This window comes from Microcebus murinus, chromosome 27 (genome assembly GCF_040939455.1).
Source record: "Microcebus murinus isolate Inina chromosome 27, M.murinus_Inina_mat1.0, whole genome shotgun sequence".
NCBI classification, from domain to species: domain Eukaryota; kingdom Metazoa; phylum Chordata; class Mammalia; order Primates; family Cheirogaleidae; genus Microcebus; species Microcebus murinus.
The window spans coordinates 18,257,890-18,278,933 of NC_134130.1; the positions used below are offsets into that span (position 1 = coordinate 18,257,890).

Below are 21,044 nucleotides of genomic sequence, written 5' to 3' on the forward strand. Positions count from 1 at the left end.
ATATTGTAGAGTTCATTCTAGTCTTCGCCTCAAATATTTTGGAAAAAAATACATTTCCCTACTTCTATACCTGCGTAGAAGTCAAAATGGTTTGACAACCCTTATGTTAGGACGCGGAACAGCTCACTGACATTTAGAGCAAACTGATCTTTATTAAGACCAATGATAAGAACATGATGAAAACAAGTTTTTAGTGTCTCACTCTCTGTCATTGCCTATTTGTATTTTCAGAAAATCACATATTAAAAAAAACAACCACATAGGTTCTCCTGAGATCTGCCATAATTTACTTTCTGCTAGTTCTATGGTGCCAAAATGTCCCGGAATCTGGCTGCCTGGGTGGGATAGGGGCTGACTTGTCAGACCAGCAAAGAACTACAGACACCACGTATTTGGTCCTTAACAAGATTGAGACGCAGTGGTTACACATGAGGTAAAAGTGGAGAAGAGAAATACTGCAACATGTGATTACAGATACCACATGTCTCTATGTTTATAGTTATATATGAATGATTTTTACTGCTTTTTAAAAGATTCATAGACATTGAGAATCTGGTGAAAATGTTTATTTTTCTCTAGAAAAAATACAGATAAGTCAGCACACAACTTTAGGGGATTCCTAGACCTTATAATCTAATCCATGTGTCCAAAGCACAGAGAATGAAGGTATTTGAGAAAGTGCAAAGGTATTTAGAGTTGAAGGCTGGAAGGGAGATTAACCATTAAGTTGGAACAAACTCACACCTGCAAAACGGCATCGCCCACCCCACTGTCTCACCAGCAGCTCTGTCTCTCACTGCTCCACCGGGATCATGTCCTGCCGGCTGCCGCCGAGTCCATCTCTCGCTTCCAAGCGTGGTCACTCAACAGGAGCAAAGGCAGGTAAACAGTCTTGAGAGAGTGCGCTGCTGAATGTTTGCCAGCCTAGAAAAGACAGTGTTTGAATATTTTTAAGTTAGCAAAAAGCAACAGGACATATATCATCTGGCATAAAAGCTATCATGTAGCGTTTAAAAGGTTTTAGATACCTATAATGACCTATTTCCTTTACGCTGTTGGCTATTAAAAAATTTAGGGTTAGAGAATCTATCTCAAAGCAATGTCACTCTCAACTGTACCATAATAATATTATCTATATTTGTAGGGCACTTTGCAATGCCCAAAGCACCTTTGGTCCCCACATCTTGACTACATAATCAACTGGACTTGGGAACCATCGCCTTAGATCCCTTCATCTGTTGAGTCCACTGCTTCTCAGCCTGGTTTACATGAGTATCACCTGGTGCAAAGCTAAACATTTATGCTCAGAGATTCTGACTAGGTGGGCTCAGATGAAACGTTATTCCCCAGGTAATTCTAAGGTGAAGCCAGGATCGAAAGTCATCAGTTTAAGCCCTTGTCCTTGTTGAGATGTAGCACTAACTTTACTCACAAATAGCAAATATTTATTCGGTATGTACCACATCAAGACAATGTGTTAAGTGCTATGAAAAAGGAAAAGCAGGATAACATGTGTTTGTTGTGCTCAAGGGCTTTAATTTAGCTGGAGAGATTGGACACATACCTTAAAAAGATGACCTATAAAATACATACTTTAAAAACACAAGTAAGACTTCATTTGGTCAAAACTGTAGTGAAAATCTTGGGTGCTACAAAATAATAGAGATGACTAGGCACCAAAAGAAGGGAGAAAGTTTAACGCATGCTAGAAGTCCACTGACTTCTAAGAGCAGGGTGAAATGAAGAGAAAGAGAGAAATGGGGAGAAAGCACTGTTTTCAGGAAAAGATAGCTACAGAAATGCTCACAGCAAACTGGGGAGACTAAGAAGTCCACTCTAGCTGAAGGGTTTTTATAAAGAAGCATAAGAAGAATTTGGAGACACAGATTTGAAACAGAATCTAAAGAGCTTTGGTAAAATGGGTTAAGCAGTTGGGCCATTTTCTTGAATATCTGGAAATAGTATTGGAATAGCCTTAAATGGTATTCTTAGTAAATTTACCAAGTTCTTAGTAAATGTCAGGCACTATGCTAGACACACTTCATATGTTGCCTCATTTAACACTCACGAAAATCTGGTAAGGTAGTTACCGTTATTCCTATTTTACAGAGTAAGAAGGGAGATCACTTAATCTTTTCTCAAAGTCACATAGGTAAAAATAGTAAGCTGAGAGAGACTAGGACATGGTGTTAAGATTTAAGGGGTGTTTTGAGATATAATTTGCATATGTTAAAATTCTCCCTTGTAAATTATACAGTTTGCTGGTTTTTAGTATATCCAAAAAGTTATGCCACTATCACCTATTGACACTATCTAATTCCACAACACTTTCATCACTCCTAGAATAAACCCAGTACCCATTAGGAGTCAGTTCTCATTCATGCTTCCCCTGGGCCTTGGTGACATTCATCAAGTTTCTGTCTCTATGGATTTACCTGTTCTGTACAGTTTATAAAAAGAAACTCATACAGAAGATATATGTAACATAGAATTTTCCATTCAAACCATATGTAAGCATACAGCTCTGTAGCATTAGGTACATTCATATTGTTATGTAACAACTACCACCAACCATCCCCAGAATTTTTCATCTTCCTAAACAGAAAACTGTATACTCATTGAACAATAATTCCCTATTCTTCCCTCCTCCAGCCCCATCAGTCTACTTTCTGCCTATATGGATGTGACTGTTCTAGGTCCCTCACGTAGTGGAATCATGTATTTGTCCTTTTGCAACTGGCTTACTTCACTTATATTCAAGGTTCACCAATGCTGTGGCATGTGTCACAATGTCCTTCCTTTTAAAGGCTGAATAATAATCCATTTTGTATCTATGCCACATTTTGTTTATCTATTCATTCATCAATAGACATCTGGGCTGCTTCCACCTTTTAGCTATTGCGAATAATGCTGCAACGAACATGGATGTACAACATTTTGCAAGTTTGTGAGCAAACCTAATTTTCAGTTCTCTTAGGAGTGGATTCCTAGAAGTAGAATTGCTGGATCATGGGGTGATTCCAGGCTTAACCTTGCCAAACTGGTTTTGCAAAGTGGCTGCACTGTTTTTACATTCCTATCATCAATGGACCAGGGGTCCGATTTTTCCACATCCTCACTGACGCTATATGCCTTTTTTTATTATGTCCATTCCAGTGAGTGTCAAGTAGTAGAAAAGATTTAGGTATTATGTAAATAATCACATGCAAGATACTGGCTTATGGCAGTATTTCAAGTATAAGTGTTAAGAGTCTGACCAAGACGGTAGAAGAAATGAAATAAAATGATCAAAGACGGAAATAAAGGCATGCATGGCATTTAGTAACATTAGAGGTATAGGGAGGAAAAACTCAACTGTAGTGATAAAGCTTTGAGTTTGGCTGCTTGAACGAATGATGGTATTAATCAAAGAAACATATAGTTCTAGAAAGAAATCTGAAATGACAAAATAGATTCTTGACACGATGCATTTAAAACAGTAAAGCAATACTTAGTAGTAAGTAGTAAGTAAAATTAGTAAGAATATAATATAATAAGCTCAGAGGTTTATCAGAACTTCAGCTAAAAGTCCTTGGAGTTAGCATCACATTGTTATCTGTACGGCTCTTGGTTCTCAGGATAGTGTGGGCAGGCATCGTGGAACTGCTCTCTAAGGGCTGGCACAAGGCTGGGAGTCTTAGGACCAAGTGGCACCAGAAGCAGTTATCTGGTTGGCTAGGGATCAAGCTGGCAAACTCTCAAGGGGAAACACGAAATTCCAGTTTTCTATGCCCCGAACCGCCCCTTTAGTAAAAGGAGGCTGTCCCCAACCAATAGAATAGTCTCTTGTGAGAACACAGTTCTTCAATGGCTAATACTCCTGGCTTTGTCCAGCACTGAAGGGTCTCCAATATGATAATATACAGGAATAAATAGTTACGACATGCATGCTTGGGTATGTGTTTTGAAATGAAAGCTTAATGATGCCATTTAGAGTCCTGAGGTAAATATTCTCAAAGAAAACACAAAACATTGTCAGCCAGCTTATACATTGAGTTTTCCCTCTGACATGATATACTGTTTTGTTTTGTTTTTTTTAATCATTTAGACAATAAAACAGAACAATGGAAGGGGGTAGGCAAAAGAAACAAAACTAAGAATAAAAGCCTATCAGCACATTTAAATATTCTCACTTCCACACATATCTACATTTTTAATTGATTAAAATATACTTTACAGTCAAAGCTGCACTCTTTCTGAGAATAACATGGTTCCTAGACAGACTTCTTCTGTTTCCCTAAACTGAAGCCAATTCAGCCTGGGCGTGGTGGCTCAAGCCTGTAATCCTAGCACTCTGAGAGGCTGAGAGGGGAGGAGGGCTTGAGCTCAGGAGTTTGAGACCAGCCTGAGCAAGAGTGAGACCCCATCTCTACAAAATAAATAAATAAATAAACGGAAGCCTATTCTAACATATTTCATCTTTATCAAGTATTCATTATGTTTTAAAAAGGTAATATCCACTTTCTGCAATATTTTCCAGAAAGGAAGATTTAAAAAAAAATGACAATAAAAATAGGTAAAATTTATTGAATGCATTCTAAATCATTTAATCTTCAAAATACTATCAGTTGTGTACCTTAGCACACTCAGCAGGTGGCAGGCCCTCCAGAGCCTATATTCTTATTCAACATGCTTCTTGGCCTCCACAGACATGTAAGAGATTCAATGAAAAAACCATTTCATTTTGGTGAAAGAGAAATAATTCTATATTTCAAACCTTAGAAGTGGACACTTTCAAAAAAAATGAAAAACAAAAACCTTTTCTCTAAAAACAAGTCACTCTGCCTATAAATTTCTACATATATCTTTACAAATGATATACCTTGTGTAGGAATCATTCTCCTTTCAATAGATAGATCCATTATTGATCAAATGTCATCAAATACATTACAAACATGGGACTACGCTCATCAGGGTGGGTCTAGCCCTTCCCTTTCCTTTTGTGATACTAATACACCTTCCCTGCATATTCCCTCCGAGTTTTCCAGCAACAGATGTTTCCTTCCTGTTGGAATGCTGCCTCCACTCCTTTCCTACTGGGTGTGATTCTCCTCCAGGTTTAGATGGGGTCATACTGGAGTTCACAGAACAGGAGGTCACTGAGCTCAGCAGGATGAACCCACAGAATGTTTCTTCTCACATCACACACACACACACACACACACACACACACACACACACACACACACACACACACACACCCCAAAGGTGCCCGAAGGGAAGTGCTATTGCAGAATGTCAGCTACTTGGCAGCAATGGCTGTTCTGATATTAATGCTTTATAAAAATCACTACATAGTATTTAAAGCTCTCAGAAGAAAATTAAAGACCTCATGTGTATTCACTTCCTGCTCCTCCTAACATAGACAAAGTGGTGACTCCCAAGGAAGAATGCAGTAAGTGTTTGCAGAACAAATTCCACTAAGATAAAAACAAATCAATGCCATACAAGGTTGATTCTAATCAAGTCTTTACAGAACTAGCATTGCCAAACAAAGCTGAAATATTAACCACCAGTTATGAACCTTGTAGCATAGTATTTCCCTTGCACAAAGAGATGATTTAAGAACCAAACAGGAATGTAAGAGGTACAAGTATAAATTCATTTAGTATTGTCTGCAGATTATCAGATAAACTTATATAATTTCCAGAAACAACAACCAAAAAAAAAAGTTTTGAGAAAATAGATATTTTTAAAATAACAGGGATCTTAAAAAACTGAGATGCAAAACCCCATGCTGGAAGAAAATACCAAATAAAAATCAAACAGAAAAATCATATAAATTCCTGAACCTGAAGCAGAAACATTTCCACAACACTCTGACGCTTGTTAATACTTGACCTCTTTGGTCAGAGACTGGGCAAGTGAAAGGTGCAGAAACTATAATTCCCTGTAACGTGACTGCCATTCCTAACACCCAGGCACTTTGAGGGTGTCCTTAGCAATTTCATTTGGTGTAGGAAGGAGTTAAAGGGGAAGAAAGGGGTAAAGAAAGGCAGCTTGCACTAATTTTAGTGGGCTCATCTGTCATTTTGTTTTTCTTGACACAAGAAACTTCAAGTATTGGTGGTTGTATTTGTAAGGTGGACTGCAAGACGATAATTGTACTGGGAGCTAGGTTTTGAGCCGACTCTCCGAAGAACTCTCCTATAACTCCCATAAACCCATAAGCACACTAAGGAGGTGAGCTGGCAGAAGGAACAACAAAGCCTCACTCAATCTCAGTTGTTAATTCTGACTTGAGCTTGAGCTGATCACTTGAGGAAACTGAGGACTAAAGTCCATAAAATGTGAAATTGCATTATTTTTGTTCCAACCCAGCTTTAAGGCATTATGAGCCTATGGGACGACTTAGATACTAATTTGATACAGATAGAACAAACATATTTATAAGAAAAAGAGTTATTATAATAAGGTATAAAACCATTAGAAAAATTATACTGATGAAATTATTCCAATACACATATATTAAAACATTACAAAGAATACTCCTTAAATTGTAATATGCCATTATAATTGATAGTCGTGATGCTCATTATTGATTTCAAAGAGATTTTTACAACATATATTCTATTCCTTTAGATTTGGTAGTTTCATATTACCAAGTGATATAATGGATTCTCTAGAGGAATGAGTCTGTATCATGTTTCACTTAGACCAAATTGCTAATTCCATCCATTTATAACAGTCATAGATTGAAGATCAATAAGCTGGTAGGCTATGTCTTTTAAAAACTGCTTTAAATTTATAAAATTAACCTAGATATTTTAAAAAGGAGTTCATTTTTCCTATGTTTTGATCAAAGTGTCAGGCATCTATAACCCTACCTTACAATTTCTTCAAGATGGATGGGAAGTAAAAGAATGAATTCTTAAATCAATTATGTTATAAATTATTCATAGTCCAAAGAATATCTTCATGTAACAATGCTGTAAGTCATAGGACCTACAAGCTAAGGTTTAAGCATAAATATCATCAATACAAACACCATAGGATCAATTATAAAAATCCTAATCCTTGACGAGATTACAAACTATATAAAACGAAATTTTACACTAAGCTGTATAACTATTGACATTTTTTCTGATCTGTCACTATTTTAAAAAAACAATTCCTTCAGTGACAATACTGTCTGTATTTTTTATTTTAAAAATTTAAACAAGAAAATTTTTATCAAATCTTATTTCCAATAAAAAGGCAAAGGAAGGAATTTATAAAAAGATTTCAAAAGATATGAGAAAACTCTGAAGTTATGTTTACCTAGCTTATGTTTAAAAATTATGCATTTGAAAATTGGAAGTGGCATTAATATGACATGATACTTTTGTCATAAGGTGTTCTCTTTCTTTCTTTTTTCTTTCTTTCTTTCTCTCTCTCTCTCTCTCTCTCTCTCTCTCTCTCTCTCTCTCTCTCTCTCTTTCTTTCTTTCTTTCTTTCTTTCTTCCTTCTTTCTGAGTCAGAGTCTCACTCTATTATCTGGGCTACAGAGCCGTGGCATTAGCCTAGCTCACAGCAACCTCAGACTCCTGGGCTCAAGTGATTCTACTGCCTCAGCTGGGACTACAGGCACGTGCCACCATGCCCGGCTAATTTTTTCTATATACATTTTAACTGTCTAGCTAATTTTTTTTCTATTTTTAGTAGAGACAGGGTCTCACTCTTGCTCAGGCTGGTCTCGAACTCCTGAGCTGAAACGATCCACCCACCTCGGCCTCCCAGAGTGCTGGGATGACAGAAGTGAGCCACCAAGCCCGGCCCTGTCATCAGGTATTCTTAAAAGCAGTTTAGTAAACGTCAAGTTAAAACAAATAGATGTCTTTCTTGCGACACAGTAGTGATAATCAAAATATTTAACAGCTGGCATGTCAAAGCATGGCCAGAGTGCTGGGGAGGGTCCTGGAGGCACCCACAGGCCATATCTTATTTTAGCTGCAACACTGTGGGAGGGCTGGGGAGTCATGGGGAGGGAACTGCAGCAGCTTAGGGCAGCAGAATGGCCAGCTACCTTGGAAATATTTCAGTGACCATCAGCACAGTCACACTCATGTGTGTGTACCTGCTACACAGTAGCTCTGGTTGTTTGTACCATTCTTAAAGAAGGGATAAAGAAAGGCATCAAGCAACTGTTACAAGTCTTTGCAAATCTACCACTTATTATTGGAAAAAATGTAACTGTTAACTTTGGCTGTAGCTAGAGAGCAATATGATGGGGAAATATGATAAAAGAAATGAACATTTAAAGATGAACCATTTTAACAACATTTTCAAAATTATACAGAAAAATCATATAAAATATTTTTGATAGTATGAGAATTATTTAAAAATGAAAGTATAAGGTTAAACTTTCAAGCAATAACCAAGATGAATAGAATTTAAATATATTTAAATATATTTCTCCCTAAGTAAAGAAGACATATAGTATAAAAAGTGTAAATTCAATCACATTTAAGGTTGGAGAGTCATATCAATTTATAACAAACTAGTGAAAATATTTTTCATAAAAGTAATTATCATTATCATATTAAACTGGATTTTCATGTCTTCAATTTCCTGGAAAAGGAGTAAAACTACTGCTACTTATAAGTTGATTGCCTATGAATAAACATATCATAATACTCAAGCAATAGCATAAATACAAAACATGTGGTACAATGTTACAGAGGTAGGAGATGGTCTACACAGAACTGCATGTTTAAAGAATGTTATACACCATTTGTTTGTATTTGCTAACTCTTCTAGGTGGAATATCTGAATCTAAAGAGAGCAGGAATTTGTTGTTGTTGATTGCCCTGTGTTGAAAGGGATTAAAGTTACTTAGCAACCTCTGTGTTGTAGAAACCAAAACAAAAGATTGGTTGTCTACCACCAGTTCTTCTAAAATGGAAGAGTGCAAGTAGGTAGAAAAGTACTATTTATACTATGGTGCCCTGACATACATTCCTTATCACATGACAAAGTAAAAATCATCAGAAAATTTCCAAGAAAAGGGAACTCCTCTAAAAGCATATTAATGGTGACTAACTTGAGAATTTACAAGTCACTACCATACAGACACAAACACATACCCACACTCTGAAACAATAATAATAACAACAACAACAACAAAAGACATGGCCAAAGAGTATATAGATTATAGCTTAGAAAGGAGGACTGCATGATGGAAACTTTGTTAAGAGCTTTAAAATAGTCTAGGTAGAAATATAAATGAGCATAACAATGATTTATAGAATCAGAGACTTTAAACTTGTTTTTACAGGGCAAACAAAGAATGAAGATAAACCAGGACAGGAGATAGTTAGGGAAAGCAACTGTAACATAGAGGAATAAATGTGAGGATTTGAGTTATAAAAAATGATAAAAGGGCGATATCAAGAATTTCACATTCACATTAGAATGTGAAATATTGTTTGTTATAATGGGATAGAGAGAGGTAAATGGTAGGGAATATTTACATTTTAGAAAGTTTTTTTAAGTGTAATGAAATACTAGTGTATAAAACAAGCTCCCAAATAAAAGACACATGATCTAGCTCCCTAGTAAACAAAGAAACTATATAACTTAAAACATCTCAATAATTATAGATCGTGTCTGCATAAGTTTTATACATGTGCAAGAGAAGAGAAGAACAGGCAAGTGACAATTTGTATTTTCCTCCGTGTATTAAATGGCTGAGATTTTGGAATACGAATAAGTATTTTAAGACTACGAAACAGTAAAATCACCATTTTAAAGTCATCACTGAGCAAAGCGGACTTTGGCAAAAAGAAGTCACTGGCTCTGCCTTTGGAGAAGGCTGTCTGGAAAAGCCTCTCGTGCCCAACTGACCCCGGTTCATGGCCATGGACAATCGATCCTGAGAGTCTTGCTGCCGACTGTGGACGAGAACCTAAATAAGGGCTGGGACATGCAACTCCTTACTCTTGGAGATGTGAAAGTGTCGTTTCAAAGAGAGGCCAATCGTCAGCTGACCAGAAAGGCATAATTACTTTATCCTCCAAGAATCAACCAGTAAAAGAAGAAAAGGGAAACAAATAAATCAACAACCACTGCATGTTATTTCAGCCCTGCAGCCATTAAAAACAGATACTCTGCATCCTAGGGAAATGTCTTTCCTCTTGGGGAAGATGAGTAATACTAAAGAACCTAAGAGTGGGAGATAAATTGAATCATGGCTCACTAGGAACGCAGCTGTGTTGCAGAACCTCACTGTGGACAGCTTTCCAGTCACTCTTCCCTCCAACAAGCACCACCAAAATGATTTAACACTCCAGGTTTACGCCAGGTCTGGGTACAAAGGCCACCTCCTGAGCCATGAATGAAGTCATGCGTTATCAGAAAGCAAGTCAGAGGTGATATAAATCATCTCAGTGTAACAGCTGACTACAAATAACTTTCTATTATAAGCACTCATTTCCCAAATGATGAGGCTATAGACTGTTCATTTTTGGGCAATAAACAAAAGGGGAAAATCCTCATATAAAATTAAAAAAGACTTTACATCTTGAATACTATAAGAAAAAGTATGGAGCCCATAGGTACGAAAAATACAGAAGAAGAGCTTCTTAAAAAAGATGACTGTCCAAAATATTCAAAGAACTCTCGGAACCCAATAATTTGAAAATAAAACTCAACTTTAAAATTGGGCAAAAGAACTGAACAGACACCTCACCAAAGAAGATACATAAATGGAAAATAAGCATATGAAAAGATGTCCAACATCATATGTCATTAGGGAATTGCAAATTAAAACAGTGAGATACCATGACACATTAGGTCATTAAATATGAAATATCCTATTTTGAATCAGAAGTTATTATATCTCAAACAATAAGCAGTACAATTAATCAAAGCATGCACCTGAACTATCAACACAGCTTTGCCATCTTAACGGTAGCTTGTTTACACCAGCAGTGAAGAAGCCTGGAGAGCAAGGGGCGATGAAATCACAAAAGGTGTTTTCCACAGCTTGTTGAGAATTAAAGATTTTTCCTTGCAAGAAGTCATCCAAAGCCTTGAAGAAGTGGTAGGCAGCTGGTGCAAGGACTGGTGAATATGGTGGGTGACAGAGAATTTTCCAAGTCCAGCTTTTGTAGTTTGAGCATTTTTTGCAACATGTGATCTTGTAAGAGGATTGGTCTGTCTCTACAGACAGATCTCACCTGCTTAATCACAAGCATCCTCATCATTTCATTCAACTGGTTGCAGTAGACATGTGCTGTAATCAATTGATCAGGTTTCATGAAGCTGGAGTGGGTAATAACCGCGTTGGACCACCAAACAGACACCATCAGCTTTTGTTGATGAATATTTAGTTTTGGACAGTGTTTTGGCACTTCATCTTTATCCAATCATTGTGCCAAAACACTTGGGATCGTCAGAAAGAATCCATTTCTCATCACACATAACAATATGGTGTAGAAACGGTTTGCCTTTACTTCAAGACAGCAAAGAAAGGCAGGCTTCGAGGGGATTTCTCTTGGCATGCTCGTTCAATTCACGTGGCACCCACCTACCCAGCGTCTTTACCTTGACCGTCTGTCTCAAATGGTCCAGTACTGTTGGAATAGTAATGTAACACCTTGCTAATTCCGTTACAGGTTGAGATGGATTTGCTTCCACTACAGCTTTCAGCTCATCATTATCCACCTTGGTCTCAGATCACCCATGTGGCTCATTTTCAAGATTAAAATTGCCATAACAGAACTTCTCAAACCATCGCAGCACTGTGTGTTACTTAGCCACATCCTTCCTCAACACTTCCTTGATATTTCAAGCTGTCTGTGCTGCACTAGTTCCATCATGGAACTCACATTAAAAAATAACACGAATTTTTTACTTACCCATGATTTCACAAAAGTTGCTCTAAAAATATTTTGAAAGATAATCACAAGGCAAAATGTGTACCTAAAAGAATGAGCATGTGCCTTCACAATAAAAAACAAAACAAAACAAAAAACCCCCAAAAAACAAAAAATACCACAGGACTTGTCAAAGTGGAATGTCAGAGATATCAACTGCCAAACTTAGTACTTAAGGAAATCGGACATTTCGTACTTAATGGCCTAATAGGAAGCCAAAACAAGAACACTGACAACACAAAATGCTGGGGAGAGTGAGAGACAACAGGAATTTGGCTTGTAGCCTTCGAAGTGTCATTGGCATCAAATGAAGGCAAGTGAATTATGCCCAACTATCTCCTGGATATCTGCTATCACCTCCTCTATTTGCCTTTCAATGAAAAATTTATGTTAATTCTTCATTGCAAACCAGGGTGTGGGTCAATCAAGAAGGAGATTAGGTTATTTTCCTTAACCCCAAGTTTGAAAACATAGGCCAAAAGGAGGACTTGAATTGAAATACTGTAGCAACCCATAAAAGAGAGGACATATTTTTTTTTTTTTACCAATTTATTGTCCTTTAATTTTTTTTCAGAATGCTTAAATTTTTCATGTTAATAAACTTCGTTTCTTACAGTAGTAAAATTGGTCACAGCAAAACAGGGCAGAGAGAACAGAGTTCTCATATACCTCCCGCCCCACACCACAACCTACCCCTCGGTCGATATCCCACACGAGAGAAGCACATTGTTAAAACTGATGAACCTACACTGACACGTGATTATCTCCCAAAGCCCACAGTTTAAATTAGGCTTCGCTCCTGGTGTTGTACATTCTGTGGGTTTGAAGAAATGCATAATGACAGGTACCCACCACTGTGGCATCATATAGATTAGTTTCACTGTCCTAAATATCTACCTTTACATAGCCCTCTGCCCGCAAACTCTAGAAAGCACTCATCTTTTTTACTGTATCCACAATTTTGCCTTTTTAAGAATGTCATTTAGCTGAAATCATAGTTTTTAGTTTTTTCAGATTAGCTTCTCTCACTTCATAATACGCATTTAAGTTTTGTCCATATCTTTTCATGGCTTGATAGCTCACTTCTTCTTAGCGCTCTACCATGATTTATTTATCCATTCACATAATGAAGGGTATCTTGTCTGCATCCAAATTTTGGCAATTCTGAATAAAGCTGCTGAACATCTGGGTGCAGGTTCTTATGTGGGCATGATTCAAGTCCACAAGGAGGAGAGCTTTTGCTGGATGGTGTGGTAAGAGTACATTCAGTTTTATAAGAAACTGCCAAACTGTCTCCACAGCGGTGATACCAGTTTGAACTCTCACCAGCAATGAAAGACATTTCCCGAAGCTCCACATTCTCATCAGCATTTGGTGTCATCAGTGTTCTTATTCTGGCTATTCTAACAAGTGTGTCGTGGTCTCTCTCTGTTGCTTTAATGTGCAACTCCCTGATGACATATGATGTCGAACATCTTCTCACGTGCTTATTTGCCGTCTGTATATCTTCTTTGAGGAGGTGTCTGTTCAGGTCTTCTACCCATTTTCAAAGGTGAGTTTTATTTTCAAATTGTTGGATTTTGAGAGTTCTTTGAATATTTTGGATAATCTTTTATTAGAAGCAACTTCTGCAAATATTAATAATTTCTCCCATTCTGTGGCTTGACTTACCATTCTCTTAACATTGTTTCACAGACTAGAAGTTTGTAATTTCAATGAAGTCCACCTTATCAATTACTTCCTTCATGTATCATGCCTTTGGTAGTAGAACTTAAAAATGTCACTGCCATACCCAAGACACCTGAGGTTTTCTATGTTATCTTCTGAAAGTTTAGAGTTTTGCACTTTATATTTAGGTCTATGATTTCTTTTTAGTTAACTTTTGTGAAGAATGTAAGGTCTGTGTCTAGATTCATTTTTGGATTTTTTTTTTTTTTTTACATGTGGATGCTCAGTTGTTCTAGCATCTTTTGTTAAAAAGATTACGTTTGGGCCTGGCATGGTGGCTCATGCCTGCAATCCTAGCATTCTGGGAGGCTGAGGTGGGCAGATTGTTTGAGCTCAGGAGTTCAAGAGCAGCCTGAGCAAGAGTGAGACCCCATCTCTACTAAAAACATAGAAAGAAATTAGCTGGACAACTAAAAATATATAGAAAAAATTAGCCGGGCATGGTGGCGCATGCCTGTAGTCCCAGCTACTTGAGAGGCTGAGGCAGGATTGTGTAAGCCCAGGAGTTGGAGGTTGCTGTGAGCTAGGCTGACGCCATGGCACTATAGCTCAGGCAGCAGAGCAAGACTGTTGTCTTAAAGAAAAAAAAAATCCTGTTTATATATTATCACTTTGTTAACAGAAATTCTCCTAAAGATATTAGCCTGATTTTACAGATGTTTTAATTTACTATGTAACAAATATCTGAGTAGCTGGAATCTTCAGTCCGCATTCACTAAGCAGGAGAAAAAACAAATCAGCAAATCCCTTTGAATTTCTCAGTCTCATCACTTTTGCATTCTTGTAGCAAATCTGTCATTTTCAAAACCAGAATTCCTTTATTTCCTTTACTTCCTAAAATGACTCACTGTTACCTGAAGTTTATTAATAAGACTCAGTTTTTCTTGACAGGCTGATCTGGGAAGCCAGCACCTCGGCAAATGGCACGCAGCGAACGCCAGCTTTCCGCACGCTTCTGTCTTAGAAACCAGAGACAGGTGAACTTTTAGTCTTTGTGCTGGCACGCATGAGTGGACTTCCTCTCAAGAACAAAACTTATGTTCTTAAGAATTCTGAGAAGCAGATTCTCTTTCCCATCTTATATTCCCTGAGGGGATATTTAAAGTTTGGTTTATGTAAATAAGACTGAAGTGACTTTGCTTTCTGCTGTCAGAAAAGCCGCATCACTGCGGACCAAGAGCAGCTGCACAGACACGTCAGAAAAAGCTGTTAACTGCCCATGTCACTTTCATTGCCAAAACTGTATCATCTACTAGAACAAGTCTGATGAACACTTTTTCCTCACTAAAAGATTTTTCTTTATAAGTTAGGCAAAGAATTAATCAGTTTCAAGTCTTAAGGCCATTAATATTCTCACACTATAAGAAACATTGTAGAAAGTATACAAGTTGTAAGAAACCTTGAATTCAACCTTCGTACTTCTGAAATGTTTCTCACAAACATACAGGCATTTGAACTGCACACTATTGTTTTTTCTTGAAAAGAAATAACAAAGTCACTTACAAAATGCAATGTAATAAATACAGTTGATCCTTGAACAGAACAGGCTGGGACTGCGTGGGTCCACTTCCATGTGGATTTTCTTCCATCTCTACCACCCCTGGGATAGCAAGAGACACCCTCTTTCTTCCTCCTCAGCCTACTCAATGTGAGGACAATGAGGATAAAAGACTTTTACAATGACCCACTTTCACATAATTAATAGTAAATATATTTTCTTATAATTTTCTTAACATTTCCTTTTCTCTAGCTTAGTTTATTGTAAGAATATACTATATGACACATATAACACACAAGATATGTGTTAATCAACTATTTATGTTATCAGTAAGGCTCTGGTCACAGAGGGATATTGGTAGTTACAGTTTTGGGGTGTCAAAAGTTAAAGTGGATTTTCAACTGTTCAGCGAGTTGTTGCCTTTGGCCCTTGAGTTGTTCAAGGATCAGCTCTATTTAATTCTGCAATATGTTGCTAATGATCATTTATATCTATCTATTTTGCTGAGTTTGAAGTTGACTGAAATTTCAACAAACGTTATCTTGCCCAAGTCCTTCATTTTATAGATTAAGAAATAGCAGGCTATTCTTTCCAGCATCACATGAAAAGCCAAAGATCTAATTTAAAGACAACTAGGCCTTTTTGCAATTCCAAATATGTACCAATCCTGTCTTGCCTATCTGAGAAATGTATACTATGCATATCTATCTGAAAGAGATGATAAGCCTTGGAAGTTTAGGAAACAGACTTCCAAAGCAGGTAAAGGTGAGCATATGAAAATGAACAGTGCAATCTAGAAGCACCTGATCTGTTACTCCAGGTCTGCACACAGCTACGACTGACTGCACAGTGCCTTTGCCACTGTCCCTGTCCCATACTGCACTTCCCACTGCAAACAGGCACATAGTCTGCTGGCAGTAAGGACCAGCATCATTCATCAAGAAGGCGGTTGTGGCTCTAGTGTTGCACCTCAGTAGCGTCAACATAGAATTTAAGGATTACAGAAAATGTCTCAGTAATTTACACTCTGTTTGTTTGAAAGCTCTTTTGACCTCCAATATTTTACTTTAAAAAAAAAAATGGCAGGAAGATGAGAATAAAGAATGGAAGTTGAATAAGGGACTACTGGTATATGTTTACATATATTATGATCAATAACAGATATTAAAACTTATAAATCAATTCTCTGATTTCAGAAAGTTTCTTATATTTGGAGGAAAAATAAAGAAAGAACTCCTCTAACAATATGCACCTCATTTCACTAGTATGGAATAGAATATTAATTGATCACTATAATTTTCATGGCACCAAATCTTTGTAATGAGAATTCCCTAATAGTAAGGGCCCACATTCACCAAATATTGACTGTGGCTTATAATGTAGCAGGCACTGTGCTAGACACTGGAGATAATACTTTGAACAAAACAGAAATGAAACTTGTCTTACAAATCACATTGAAATTCTACTGGATTTTGGGCCCGCAATAACAGCAGCAAGAAAACCTCACTCAAAAATGCTATGGATTTATTTTGGTCATTTGAAAAATGAATAAAGAAGGTATTTCAAAACCAGCAGAAAACATGCACACAAAGAACCAACCACCTCTAACTACTTGTCATTATGAAATAAATGCCAAGGACATCTAAACTCTGAACTAAGGAACTAGTTACGAGATAGTATCTCACCACAATAGCAGATACAAAAGATGCTGGAAATAGTGTTATTTCTTCTAGCCTAGAAGGAGAAGAAAGTTGGTAGACACACAACTGAAAGAAAAGCAGAAGGAAGAACATAGCCTGAGCTCCAGGCTGGAGTGCAGTGGCTATTCACAGCTGCAATCATTGTGCACTGCAGCCCCGAACTTCTAGGCACGAGGGACCTCCTGCCTCAACCTCCAGAGTAGCTACAGGCACTGCCATTTTATAAACCATTTCCATTCACTCATATATTTGTCAAACATTTACTGAGTGCCTACCCTGTGCCAGCCACTGTCCTATGTACCAGGGCTATATATCAGCGACCCAAACAACGGCCCTGATCTCACAGAACTCAGGTCTACTGGGAGGAATAGACAAAAAAAAATTTTTTTAAAGAAAAGCAGAGACAAACATTCTGCCAAGGGTTGATCAACCTTGTGAAAGAAAATAAGGCAAGGTAAGGAGTCACCATGCTGTGAGGCACAATGGTTAGGGAATGTATCCCTGAAAAAGTAACCCTCTTAGAGACATCAGGAGGAGGGGAAAAAGCAACGTGTGGCTATCCAAAGGACGATCCAGGAGCAGGAACAGCAAGCACAGAGATCTGGAGGGAAGAGAATGCTCACTCTATTGCCAGGACAGCAAGACACCCATGGACGTTAGAGCAGAACAAAGGAGAAGAGTGGCAAGAAATGGAATCAGAACTGCAAACAGTGGCCAATTCACCTGAGGTCAGGTGGGCCATGAAAAGGGCTTTGGCTTGTATCCTGGGTGAAATGGAGATCCATTCATGGTTTTAAGCAGAGGAAAGGCATGCTCTGACGTAATCTTTAAAAGATCACTTGAATTTGTGTTTGAGTGAAAGACCAGAGTGAAGTAAGGAAGTGGGGCCAAGCTAGAAACAGGGAGACCTGTTAGAAGGACGTTGTGTGTTTAACGTGACACCTTCAGGTGGCTTGGAAGAGGGTGGAGATGGTGGAATGGTGTGAACTGGAAAGATTCTGGACATACTTCACAGGTGGAGTCAACAGGCTTTGTTGGAGGACTGAATATTCCTTGTCACTCTGTTTTTTCTAGTGTTCCCTTTATTCCCTGAAGCTGGGCAAGTGAGGCTCTTGGAAAAAAAAATTAGGTTCTTACAGGTTTCACATTGATCATTAAAGACTGCTAAGCCATGCGAAATGGTGACGTTTAAGTTTCAGCTCCTTTTCTTATTTTCTATTACCTGTTATTGAGCAGCTAGAGAGGTGAAAGACATGAAGATGAGCAAAGTATCTTTTGGGACCCGGGAAGAAGATACCTTAGATCTGCACAGATCACACTTGAAGGACACCGGGCGCAGGCACTGACCGCACGCGACGCTGCCATTCACACCACACTCCGAAAATGTCAGTCACGACTCTGGAACTGTTATTTATCATATTAAACTTCAATTAACAAAAAAAAGAGTTGACAAATAAAATATATTGAGAAAAACAGATGAAAATGTGAAAGAATTTAGTAAGAAAAATCAATTCAAGAAGTTTAATGTACAATTAACTTGAGTTCCATAAACATAGGGGAAAAACAGAGGTGCAGATGCATGCTATATATCTGTTAAAGGGCTGATGATAACCAGAATGTACAAAGAACTCAAGCAAATCAGAAAAAAAAAATCAAACCACCCCATTAAAAAGTGGGCAAAAGACATGAACTGAAGCTTTTCAAAAGAAGATAGACTAATGGCCAAAAAACATATGAAAAAATGTTCAACGTTTCTAATCATCAGGGAAATGCAAATCAAAACCACAATGAGATATCACCTAACTCCAGTGAGAATGGCTTTTATCAAAAAGTCCCAAAACAACAGATGCTGGCGTGGATGCAGAGAGAGGAACACTCATACACTACTGGTGGGACTACAAACTAGTACAACCTCTGTGGAAAGTAGTACAGAGATACTGCAAAGAACTGAAAGTAGACCTACCATTTGATCGAGCAATCCCACCACTGGGTATTTACCCAGAGGAAAAAAAAGACATTTTGTAAAAAAGACACCTTGCGCTCGAATGTTTATAGCAGCACAAATCACAATTGCAAAGATACGGAAACAACCCAAGTATCCATCCATACGTAAGTGGATTAATAAAATGTGGCATATGTATACCATGGAGTATTACTCAGCCATAAAAAAAATGGTGAACTAGTACCTTCTGTAACAACCTGGATGGAACTGGAGACCATTCTCTTAAAAGAAGTATTGCAAGAATGGAAAAACAAATGCCACTTGTACTAGCTATTAAAATGGAACTAAATGATCAACACCCATGTGCACATATGGTAGTAAAATTCAATGGAAATCAAACAGGTGGGAGGTGATGGGTAAATTCACACCTAACAGGCACAGTGCACACTACCTGGGTGATGGGAACACTTATCACTTTAACTCAAACTGTACAAAATAATTCATGTAACCAAAATGTTTGTACCCCCATAATATTCTGAAATTAAAAAAAGAGGTGATGAAATAATCAAAGGCACAATAGAAAAAATCTCCTTACGCTTAAAGGCATTTATTTCCAGGTCACTGTTTCCAGATCATTGCTAGAGTGGTGAGAAGGACGCGTTTTAAAAGAGCTGTATCTGAACACATTCCGGTGGAATTCCAGAACTAAAAGGATAAACATCCTAAGCAATTGAATAAGAAAAAAAAGTTATCTGAAAAAGACAGAATCAGTTACTTCATAAGCAACCCGAGATGAAAAACAACAATGTGCCACTGTCTCCCAAGTTCTGAGGGAAAATTACTTTGTATTTATGATTTTAATCACAATAATTTATCAATCCACTATGAGGAAAAATTTAAGGCATTTTGAACATATAAGGACTCAGTTTACCTTTTACACAACACTTTTTAAAACTACTCAGAGATGTATACCAGTAAAAAGAAAATAATAATCAAATACAGACAAAGACATGGGACTAAAGCCATAGTGGGCCCAACCAGGAGAAACATGAGAAGAAACTTCAGGAGAATGGAAAAGTATCATGATAATGATGAAAAATATTTCTTTTGTTAAGAAGAACAAAAGAGGCAATCAAAATTTTTGAGAAAAATTGAATGTTTGTAGGAAAATCCAAGTTCAAATGTGAAAGAAACTAAAACATGGTATAATTTGGAGGAAGTGAAAGAATTTAGGAAAAGAGAATCCATTTTACCCAAATGCTTAAAATATTATCCTTAGAACAAACCAAGTGCTAGTGTCACAGGGTCACTTTTCCTTCTCCACAGGATCAACTACACCACTTGGTGCTACACTGAATTCTATTTATCACAATCATGACATTGTAAATGATGTGTTTTCTTTTTCAATTAGCACTGAGCAAATTACAGATGGAAACCAGAATATAAATATTATAAATTTAGCAATATAAAGTAATGATATAGAATACTGACATTGGCAGAAGGACTATTACTTTTAACATCTTACATAGTGGAGAGTCAGTAAGGCATGGTCTGATAAATAATTTTAAAAGTAAACATATTATTATGGAGAAAAATAATAAAGACATACTTCTGATTGTATTATTTTAATAGTTTTTTTGTTACCATGCTCTTGTATATTTTGAAAAGTCATGGTGGAAACCAACCAACCAACCAACCCTTTTTGTGTTCCATACTTTCCTAAGTAGAGGCTTAAGAAAGTACTCAAGCATATCCCAACCTACACATGGAAACCATGGGTAAGTGTTATTCACTTGGTTGCATGTTAATTATTCCGGGAGATTTAATAGACATACAAGACATAATTCTGGCTCTCAAAGAAACTTCAAACTCAGTGAAAGAAGAAAGTTTCTGGAATACAAACAGCGGATATATTTGAAAACCATTAACTATTTTGAAAGGTACTCCACAACATCTTACACATGGTCTCAAAATTCCATGACACGACCATGTAAGGAATCTTCACACTCAGAGGAAACTCCTGAGATCAGCACACTATCATCTATCTTGAGGCAAGGTATGCCAAGATATCTGTTCTTGTTCCTAAAAAATGGATAGGAAATAGGAGAAAAACAAGTAACACATGTAATCCTTAGTAGTTTTTAAATTATACATCCTATTATTTGATGTTTCTATGGGCCAGCTTGTTATCCGTTCAGTGAATCTAGTAAAGGCAATAGAGGAGGATCATAAACAGATAATATTATGAGCTTGTAGATTGTATCCTGATGAAAACAAAC

At 37.3% G+C, this 21,044-nt stretch overlaps 1 protein-coding gene across 1 annotated transcript in view; it reads right to left on the bottom strand.

Moving 5' to 3' along the window:
* The window catches only part of TET2 (tet methylcytosine dioxygenase 2), a 141,497-nt gene that overhangs the window by 97,033 nt on the left and 23,420 nt on the right, over positions 1 to 21,044 (bottom strand). Inside the window, exon 2 of the mRNA XM_020284514.2 lies at positions 779 to 924. The gene's annotated coding sequence lies outside the window, so the exon portion shown is untranslated. The remainder of the gene's footprint in view (positions 1 to 778; positions 925 to 21,044) is intronic.